General features: G+C 47.3%; 1 protein-coding gene across 9 annotated transcripts in view; it reads right to left on the reverse strand.

Annotated features, from left to right (window-relative positions):
- The window catches only part of Ect2l (epithelial cell transforming 2 like), an 88621-nt gene extending 79446 nt beyond the window's left edge, over nt 1-9175 (reverse strand). For 7 of the 9 annotated variants that reach the window (XR_001234967.1, XM_013516622.1, XM_013516618.1 and 4 more), the window contains exon 1: nt 9036-9175. The gene's annotated coding sequence lies outside the window, so the exon portion shown is untranslated. Of the gene's footprint in view, nt 1-7698; nt 7899-8987; nt 9010-9035 lie in introns of those variants that run through there. The other 2 variants (XM_013516620.1, XM_013516619.1) reach the window with 2 other exon arrangements.

Raw genomic sequence — 9175 nt, forward strand, 5'->3', positions numbered from 1 at the left:
TGATCATCATGTATATCTAAAGTATATCAATAAAATTAAAACAAAAACACAAATAAAAAGGCTGGGGAATGTAGCTAAGCTGTAGTGTCCCTGGATTCAGGAAGAAGAAGAGGAAGGTGGAAGAGGAAGAGAAGGAGAAAGTCAGAATAAGAGGAGGATGTGGAGGAGAAGGAGGAGAAGCAGGGGGAGAGAGAGGAGGAAGAAGACAGATAAAGCGGCCCCTTTCTCACATTATATATCTCTGTTTAATCAGTTACACGATTGGTGAATGCCCAGAAGATAAAGTTAATAACAATGGATGATATTAGAAGGGAAGATTTTGACTCAAAGTTCAGGAGAAGTTTGATTAAAACTCAAATTAGGTCACTGCTTGCCAGTGATATTCTAGTTAACAAGAATTTAGACGTTCCTAGCAAGTTTCTGATGCTATAAATTCCAAGAGGAGAGGGCCATGTGGCCTGGTATAGCTGGAGAAACTACTGGTTCAGAACTCAAGAATCAGACATTCATGTGCAGGGCCTCTCCTACACTTTGGTGAGAAACATTTGTTCAAAGTGAACTAACTGCAAAGATATGTAGCACATTTAGGATCAATTTTGAAAATGCTATTGAGGGGCAGCATCACAGAATGAGCATCAGATTCGAATTCTTGCTCTGACTTCCCAGAATTGAAGCTTTACAAGGAATGCGTATCTGTGCCTCAGCAACCTTGTGTGTAAAAGATGTCTTGGCAAACTACATTACAATAATGTGTTGTCCAGATAAAAGCCTCACGGCAATGCTGGGAATGACATGCCTCTTGTGAAGCAACATTAAAGCAAAACAAATCCTTCGTTGCGTAAGATACCCAGTTATTGTTAAGTGAAATCCCTCCAAGAGCCAACAGAAGGGATGTTTATTTAGCAAGTTCTCAAAATTGTTATTATCTGTGCTAAGGGATTGCTGACTTGTGTAATGAGCCGAGTGTGATGGAAAAAATAGTTGCTATCTCTGCTGGTGGTCTTCAGCCTGTGGGCCTAGTAAATAGTGTGTGTGTGTGTGTGGGGGGGTCATTTATGTACACATAAGTTCGCCCAGGATTGCTTAAATTCTCTAAACTGTTGACTTTGCTGACTACTCAACTGGGAGGGAAATGGCAGGTTTGCAATCACCATGTCTTTAATGCATGATTTCTTACCCCAGCATTCCATATTCCACCAAGGAGTAGCTCCTTAAAATATTAATTAGGTATTTCCCCCAGAAAATGCAGTCTGTGATTACATATGATGAGGCAATGACTGAACAAACTCAAATGTTTCCTTCTTTCAGGATGTTTTGGAAGCACAGGAAGAAATATTATACAGCATTTTCCTTCCTCGTTGTCACATACAGCCTATCATAATGGGCACTGATTACTTAGTGTGATCATTATATGTTTAGCTAGCACTGTATAACAGATTGTCCCCCAGATCAGTGTTTTGGGCCTGCCTGCTGGACCGTGGGTGTCTGCAGAGCTTGGAGGAAACAGAGGCTGCTCGGAGGTGCCGGAGAATCCATCACCACTTGCGCTCAGAGAGCCAGGGCAAGGCCCTGAGATCCAGCTGCTCTGGCTGTGCACCAGTGACATGCAGTGACAGACATCATTATATAGAATGATCTCAAGGACGCTGGTCTTTGCTGAGAAGCCCGGCCCAGCCCGCCTGCCTGTGGTGAAATTTAGGTGCCACGTTGGACTCCTGCTAGACAGGCCCAACCCAAGGCCGAAAATGGCGGTCAGGGGCTGAAGCGTGGCTACCTCCGTCCCTCACCCCCCACCTCCTTGGCCTCACATTTCTGCAAACGTAAATAGATATGCATAGATTGCTAAGTAGGTATAAGGAGGAGACTAGGGCCTGGCAAGCAGGTTGGACAGTCTGGCTTGCCCTGTCAATCATGAAGACCTGTCTATCTTGGCCAGGACGCATGCCCAGAACAACCTCAGAGTTCCGCAGTGACATGGCCCGGATATGACGTCAGAAGGATAGAAAAGATGGCGACCATTGGCCTCATGGCCCAACTTTTTACTGTGTATGCAGAGAATATTTTCTCTTTTTTTTCAAGAGTTCACTTCATTTTCAGTTCTATTTCTTCTTTTACCTTAAAATAAACGTTAAACTGTCACACTTTCAACTTCTTTGGTTGTCCCATTAATATAGGGGAAAGAAATTTCCAAACTAAGTGTCCAAAATACCGAGTTTGTGCTCAATAAAATTGAGGAATGAATTCTAGGAACAACAGAGGTTAAGAGTAGGAAGAATTTATTGAAAGAAAGAAAGCTGTCTAAGAGACAGGAGGGGGCCCAGAAAGTGGTTTGCCTGCCAAAGCTGTTTCCCAAGGGTGTTTATTGAGCAAAACCAAGAGGTGAGGCCTGTATGAGATGGAAAGAACTACAATCAATCAATGAGATTACAAGTATGGTCATTTAGGTAATATTGATTAAACGGGGCTCAAACTGGGAAGCAGGTCAGGTAGCAAGCACACAAAGGCTGGTCAAGGATTTTCCTTGGAAGGGGTAGGTTAAGGAGGTTTGGTCCTCCACCCCAAGGTGATTAAAGTCTATTTAGAAGATCAATCACTACTGTTCATCCCTAGGGGAAGTACATGGGTGAGTAGTTCTTTTTCTTGAAGCCTGACCTTCAGTGAAAGCGCCTCCAGCCGCAGTTGTCTTCTGCACTGACCTCTCAAAGGCTCAGCCCTGTCAGACTGCCTACAATATTTCTAAGTAACTTAGCGATCTATAATACCATCCAATTCTTTGAATGGGCAGGAGCCTGGAAAGGACCAGTGGGTACCCCACCTTCCGGTAACAGGTACACATACACACACATGCATGTCTGGTGATGGCAAAGTGCTCCAAAATGCTGGCAGTATTTCCTGAAACTTGGGCACTGCTGTCACAAGGTCACTCCAAGGCCACCATGCCCTTTCACTCTACCTTCTCAAGTTGGCTCTGCTCTGCAGGGAAGTCCTGCAGAGAGGCAGCAGGACTAGGGCCAAGTCACACCAGCTCCATGCCCTGGAGGAAGGCCAGCCTTGTCCTGGGGACACTGCTACTGACTAGGTGTGAGGGCCAAAGCAAAGACCATGTACCTTCCCTGCTGGCTGACCTCACACGCAGTCACTGTGCATCAGGTTTTCGAGGACCTGGACCTGGACCTGAGGAGCCAGGTGCTAGCACTAACCAGACCTCTAGCCACTCACCTCTCTTTAAACAGCTTCAGGGTCAGGGATGTAGCTCAGCGGCACAAGCTAGTGCCTGGCAAGTGCAAGGTCCTGAGTTCGATTTCCAGTACAAAAAAAAGCTTCAAAATATGCAGCAAAAATTGACACAATGAAGCAAGTGGCAATGATACAGGGAAATGAAACTCTCAACCTACTAAATGTCCAAAATGCCAAGTTCATGTTCTCTAAATTTGAGGAATGAATTCTAGGAACAATGGAGGTTAAGAGTAGGAAGAATGTGTTGGGAGAAAAAGCTTCTGTCTGAGAGGGACAGAGGAGGGCCCAGAAAGTGGGTCGCCCACCAACCCTGCTTCTCAAGGGTGTTTTATTGAGCAAAGCCGCCAGGTGAGGCAGGGTTAAGGTGGGACAGAACTATAACCAATAAATAAGACTACAAGTATGGTAGCTTAGGTAATACTGATCCAACAGCAAATCATAGAGTGGGTGTGAGGTGGGACAAAATTATGTCAACCAATAAGTATACAACAAGTATAGTCACTTGGTTAATACTGATTAAATGGAATCAAATGGGGAAACAAGTCACAGAGCAAGCACACAGGGGCAGACAAGGACTTTCCTGGAAGCGGTGTGTTAAGGAGGTTGCGCCCCCAACCCAAAGGGAATGAAGCCCACCTAAAAAAACAAGCCACGCCGGTCAACCCCAAGGGAAGTACATGGGTGAATAGTTCTTGAAGCCTGGCCTTCAGTGAATACACCTCCAGCCACGGTTGTCTTCTGCATTGATCTCTCAAGGACCCAGCCTTGAATGACTGCCTACAATATTTCTACCTACCTTAGCAAGCTATAATAGCATAATCTATTTCAAACTAGGCCAGCTGGGTTTCCAGGTTTTCTTCTAGTGGTTTGATGATTTACAAATTCAAACTTTTCCTTTTCTGATTTTTTTTAACTAAATCTTGTGTTTCACAGAAAATTTCAAATGCAGTTGAGTATTCTTTTTAAATGCAGATTTTTTGAAAGATTGTTTTTCAAGTGGTCCTTTTTGTGTCTGGCCTGCTGAGTGTAAAAGTTGTTATCTGGACGATTTTGTCTCTCTGCTCCAAAGAATTCTGGGGCAACTGGTAGTCCTGCACCAGCCTTGCCAAACACATGTTGTACATAAGCCTAGGCTATGTCCTATTCTTATTAGTGCAACTTTTGGTTTTGGTTGTTGTTGCTGTTTGTTTTTTGAGACTGGGCCTTGCTATGCAGTGCAGGCTGGCCTTGAGCTATGTAGCCAGGCCTTGACTTTGCAGTGATCCTCCTGCCTCTGCCTCCCAAGCTGGGATTATACGCATGTGCCACTACACCTGGCTTCTGCTTTGTTTTTAAGAAAATAAATGTGGAACAAAAAGAAAATAAATGTGATGTATGTGAAGAACTTTTTTCACCGAGGAGTGAATGAACAATAGTTAAATGTCTTAGTATTTGCAGTGTAAATTATCTGTGGCTTTGCCAAGTAAAGGAAGGGTGAGAGATGGCACCCCCATCCCCACCCCAGGTCCTGCACACCTCGAGCCAGAGATTGGCAAGGGGCTGCAATGACCCTTGTGAAGGCACAGCCAGCACTGTGGCCTGAGGGAGGCCCTGCTGCGACCCTAAAAGCTGGGCCTTCTTGCCCAAGGGCCCAAGTGTACCAGCCATGAAAGAACCTTGGCCTAGGCTGGTGTAAACACGAACCCCCGCTGCTGCTGCTGCTGCGATGGGAGGCATCACCAGAGCGCTGGCCAAAACTCCTCCCTCACCCTCTGTTCTGTCTCCAGGAGTCCAAGGTCCTGCGCAGAATCACTGCCAAGGCCTTGAAGACATGTATAGAGGGAAAGAGAGGAGCTGGTAACCACAGAAAGTCAAAGATTGTCTACATTCAGAAGATAAAATACCCTGGTTGAAGCAAAAACAAAAACGAAATCACTGGCTTAAAATGACCAACACCGATTACCTCACAGTTCCTGTGTGTCAGGAGTGCTGGCACAGTGCCCCTCACAGTCCACGGGTCAGCTGGGGCTGTAGTCACCTCAAAGGGCACTCCCTGCCAGGCTCATTTAAGAGGCCATTGGCAGGATCCAGTTCCTCCCTCACTGCTAGAACGAGCGCCTCAGTTTCTTGCTGGCTGTTGGCCAGAGCCTCCATGTTGGATTCCCTATAGTTTACCTCACAAAATGGCAGCTCACTTCCTCTCAAGTGAATAAGTAAAACAGCAAGACAGGGCAGGCAAGATGCAAGCCAGAGTAAGGTAATCTCCGAAGTGAATTACCACTGCTTTTTTATTAGTCAGAACAGAGGTCAGCAAACACAGAAATTAGGCCATTTCTGGCCCACTACTTGATGTACAAAGAAAGTATCACTGGAACACAGTGATATAGGTTACGTGCATTGTGTATGACTGCCTGTAGAACTGCTACAACTAAGAATGGGAAGAAAAATCACAGGGCTTACAAAGCCAAAAACAGTATCATGATTATCTTAACCCTTCCAGGAAAATGTTGCTAATCCCTCTGTACCTGAGAAACAAGTCCAGCACACATTGAAGGGGAGAACATTCAAAAGAGCACGAACCCATGGAAGCTGAGGTCACTGGGCGCCATTTTTGAAGCTGCCCATGATGTGGGCTCTTGACAAACGTGTGCTGAATGAGTAAATGAATAACTGTTCATATTGCTACAGTTTCAATGAGTCCTCGTCTTTTGAACTTCAGGTGCTGAAATGTAAAGGCCAAGGTCACAAGAGGTGAGGCTTCCAGAGGTGACTAAGCAATGAGAACACCTCCCTCTGTGGACAAAGTAGGCTCTTCTGATGAAAGAGATCCACACAGCAGTCGGTTCACTTGCTCCTCTGATTTCTGCATGTGTGGACAGAGCATTTCTCTCCTCCAGAGAATGCAGCAGCAAGCGCCATCTTGAAAGCACACAGCTGCCTTCACCAGACAACCAAGCTGGCCGACACCTTGGTCTTGGAGTTCCCAGCTTCCAGAAGTGTGGGAAAGACCCTCTGCCATATGCCACCCTGCCTTGGAGCCAGTTTATTGAGGACTGAAACCTCTACAAACTGTAAGCTAAATAAACCTTTCCCCGTTTAACTTTGCACGGCAGGTATTTTGTCTCAGCAACGAGAGAAAAGTAACTAAGACACCAGGGTAAGAGCGGGTGGGGAGGTTGAGTTGATCATGGTCAAAGATGTAATCAGCCATGTCTCCATAACGAATCTTCTATAAAACCCCCAAAAGTCAGGATTCTGAGGGCTTCTGACACTCAGAGGGGCCTGGAGAAGGCTTCATGCCCCCTTTCCCTGTACCTTTCCTGGGCCTCTCCTGCATGCCCCTGTTCTCCTGTATCTTGGTCACATCCTTCATAATAAGTGGGTAGATGTATGTTCCTCCAGCCTTATGTAAGCCATCCCAGTGAATGAATCAAATCTGAGAAGGCAGTCATAGCTGGTCAGCTATGGCGTAGCTGGTCAGTCAGAACCATGGGTCCCAACCTTGCCCCGATAGTTGGCATCTGAACCCCTGAAGTGTTCAAGGATTGGTCCCCAGCTCCGAGCTACTGGTGACAGAACCTTTATGAGGTGCGGGCTGGTGGGAGCCCTTTCCGTCCCACACTTTCAAGGAGGACTGTGAGGTCCCAGCCCCTTCCTCTACCTTATTCTGTTTTTGCTGCTTTAGTGAGCAGTTCCGCTCCACTGCACACCACAGCCATGATGGGCCATCCTGCCACACACCCAAAGCAACAGGGCTGGCCAGTCATGGACTGGAAGCACTCATACTACGGGCCAGGAGAAAACTGATCTCATGAGTCGCTATCAGGAGTCGTTGCTATAATAACAGAGCGCTGGCTAACACAGTACTCACCGGGTAGGGGCATTTTACGGGACTAAGCAGTCACCTGTGCGACCTGACACCAACGCCAGGTGTCAGCACTGAGTCAAATACTAAGACCCCAGTTGGGGGCCACCGGCGAGCTGGCTGTTGGTGGGGAGACCTCAGGCATTTTGGGGACCAGAAATGCAGTGTTGTGTCCAGTAAGTGTGTGAGTTGAGAGAGAAAAACTTTTCTTTTTTTTAATTCAGAATAACCAGACCCAGATGAAGGGATGAGAAGGCAGCCAGTGCAGGCAGAGAGCTACATAGCTGCTGGGGGAAATCAGAAAAGCCGCGCTGTCAGCAGGCTATGTTTCCACAGGTGATTTGTCACACAGCTGGAGAAATGCGAGACAGGCTGGTGCTGCTGTGCTACCGCAGAGAAAGTAACTTAGAAAATTGAAAGCAAAGCCCTTGTTCCTTGGCACAGAGAATCTCCGCAATTCGCACGCACGTCGCTGCATGGTTCATTTACCACCTAAAGTTTAATTCCTTCAAAATATGTCTTGCAAGAGGTTGTCTGGTTCTAAAGGTTGCAGAAAAGAACTAGCATACAAGATAAGCATCATTACTGACAAGACAGATACAGGCGATCAGTCTTACACGCAGGGCTGCACAGACATTCCGCACACGAGCCGTGTGTATTCCCTGAGGCGGCAAGGACACGGAGAGCGCAGGTCCCGGCAGGCTCTGAGGAAATCCGTGCACTGGAGCGACAGGGACAGGCACGCCCAGCTGGTCTGGTAAGTTCACACACTCCGTGTGCTCACGGGTTTATAGGTTCAGTGCTACAGAATGGAGGCCTGAACACACCGGAAGCAACCGCCCCGTTCTAATTCATTCAGGAAAAGTAACCCTCCATGGCTGCTCTAAAACGCCAAGCCCCCACCCCTAGTCTCTCCCACTGAAAGCACTGTTTTTAGAAAATGATCTTCGAGGTTCCTGAGGAGCAGAGGTGGGTTTGTGCAGAATGGGTGGGCGTGAACACGGCTGCATGGGTCACAGCGGACTTTAACGCCAGTGAGGTGGGAGATTCTGTTCTAATACCGATAGCAACGTTTCCTTTTCTTTTCTCTTTTCTTTCTTTCTTTTTTTTTTTTTTCTTTTTTTTTTTTTCTAGCAACGTTTCCTTTTCTTTTCTCTTTTCTTTCTTTCTTTTTTTTTTTTTTCTTTTTTGTCTTTTTGAGACAGTATCTCGCTGTATAGTTCAGGCTGCCCCTAAACTCACTATGTAGCCCAGGTTGGCCTCCAATTTGTAGCAATCCTTCTGCCCCAGCCTTCCAGGGTTGGGATTATAGGTATAAGAAACCACGCCCGGCTTTTTCTGTATTTTTGACAGAGTCTCACTATTCAGTTCAGGCTGGTTTTAAACTCATTTTGTAGCCCAGGCTGGCCTCAAATCTCAAGGATCCTCCTGCCTCAGCCTCCTGAGTGCTGAAATTACAGGTGTGCGCCACCACGCCCAGCTGGCAACATTTCTTTCTTTCTTTCTTTTTTTTTTTGTGTGTGTTTTTCCGGTACTAGGAATCGAACTCATGACCTCATGCTTGCCAGGCAGGCGCTGTGCCGCTGAACTAAATCCCCAGCCCGACGGCAACATTTCTTAATAAGCCCATCAGTATCTTAAAAGATTCTTAGCAATATTCACTTCATTGTTTGTCCTATTCATCAAATCTTAGCATATGAACCCTCAGAGCTGTGGTTATAAGCACAAACTGCACTCACTGTAGATACCTGGTATCTCACCCTGTCCCTAGTGGGGGAGGGTGACCTGGGACAGCAGGGAGGGAGCGGGTGGGAGTCTGTTTGGGGTCCTAAGCAAGTGTTTCCCAGGGAGCTGGGGACCCTCGCGCCGCCTACCCCCCTGGGTGCTCCGCGGGGGTCAGACTCACACTGCCCCAGCTACGGCCGCGAGGCCGCGCGGAAGCCCAGGGCTTTACCTCCGGGAGCGGCTGGGGCCGGCTGGGGTGCCACGTCCTCTTCAGGGCAGAAAGGTGAGCGCCAGCGGCCGGGCTTGCAGCTGCCCGGAGCGAAGTCGGGGCCCTGCGCGTCTCCATGGGGACCGCAACACTTCGGCCCC

Source organism: Chinchilla lanigera, unplaced genomic scaffold (genome assembly GCF_000276665.1).
Source record: "Chinchilla lanigera isolate Chin_1 unplaced genomic scaffold, ChiLan1.0 scaffold00035, whole genome shotgun sequence".
Classification (NCBI taxonomy): Eukaryota; Metazoa; Chordata; class Mammalia; order Rodentia; family Chinchillidae; genus Chinchilla; species Chinchilla lanigera.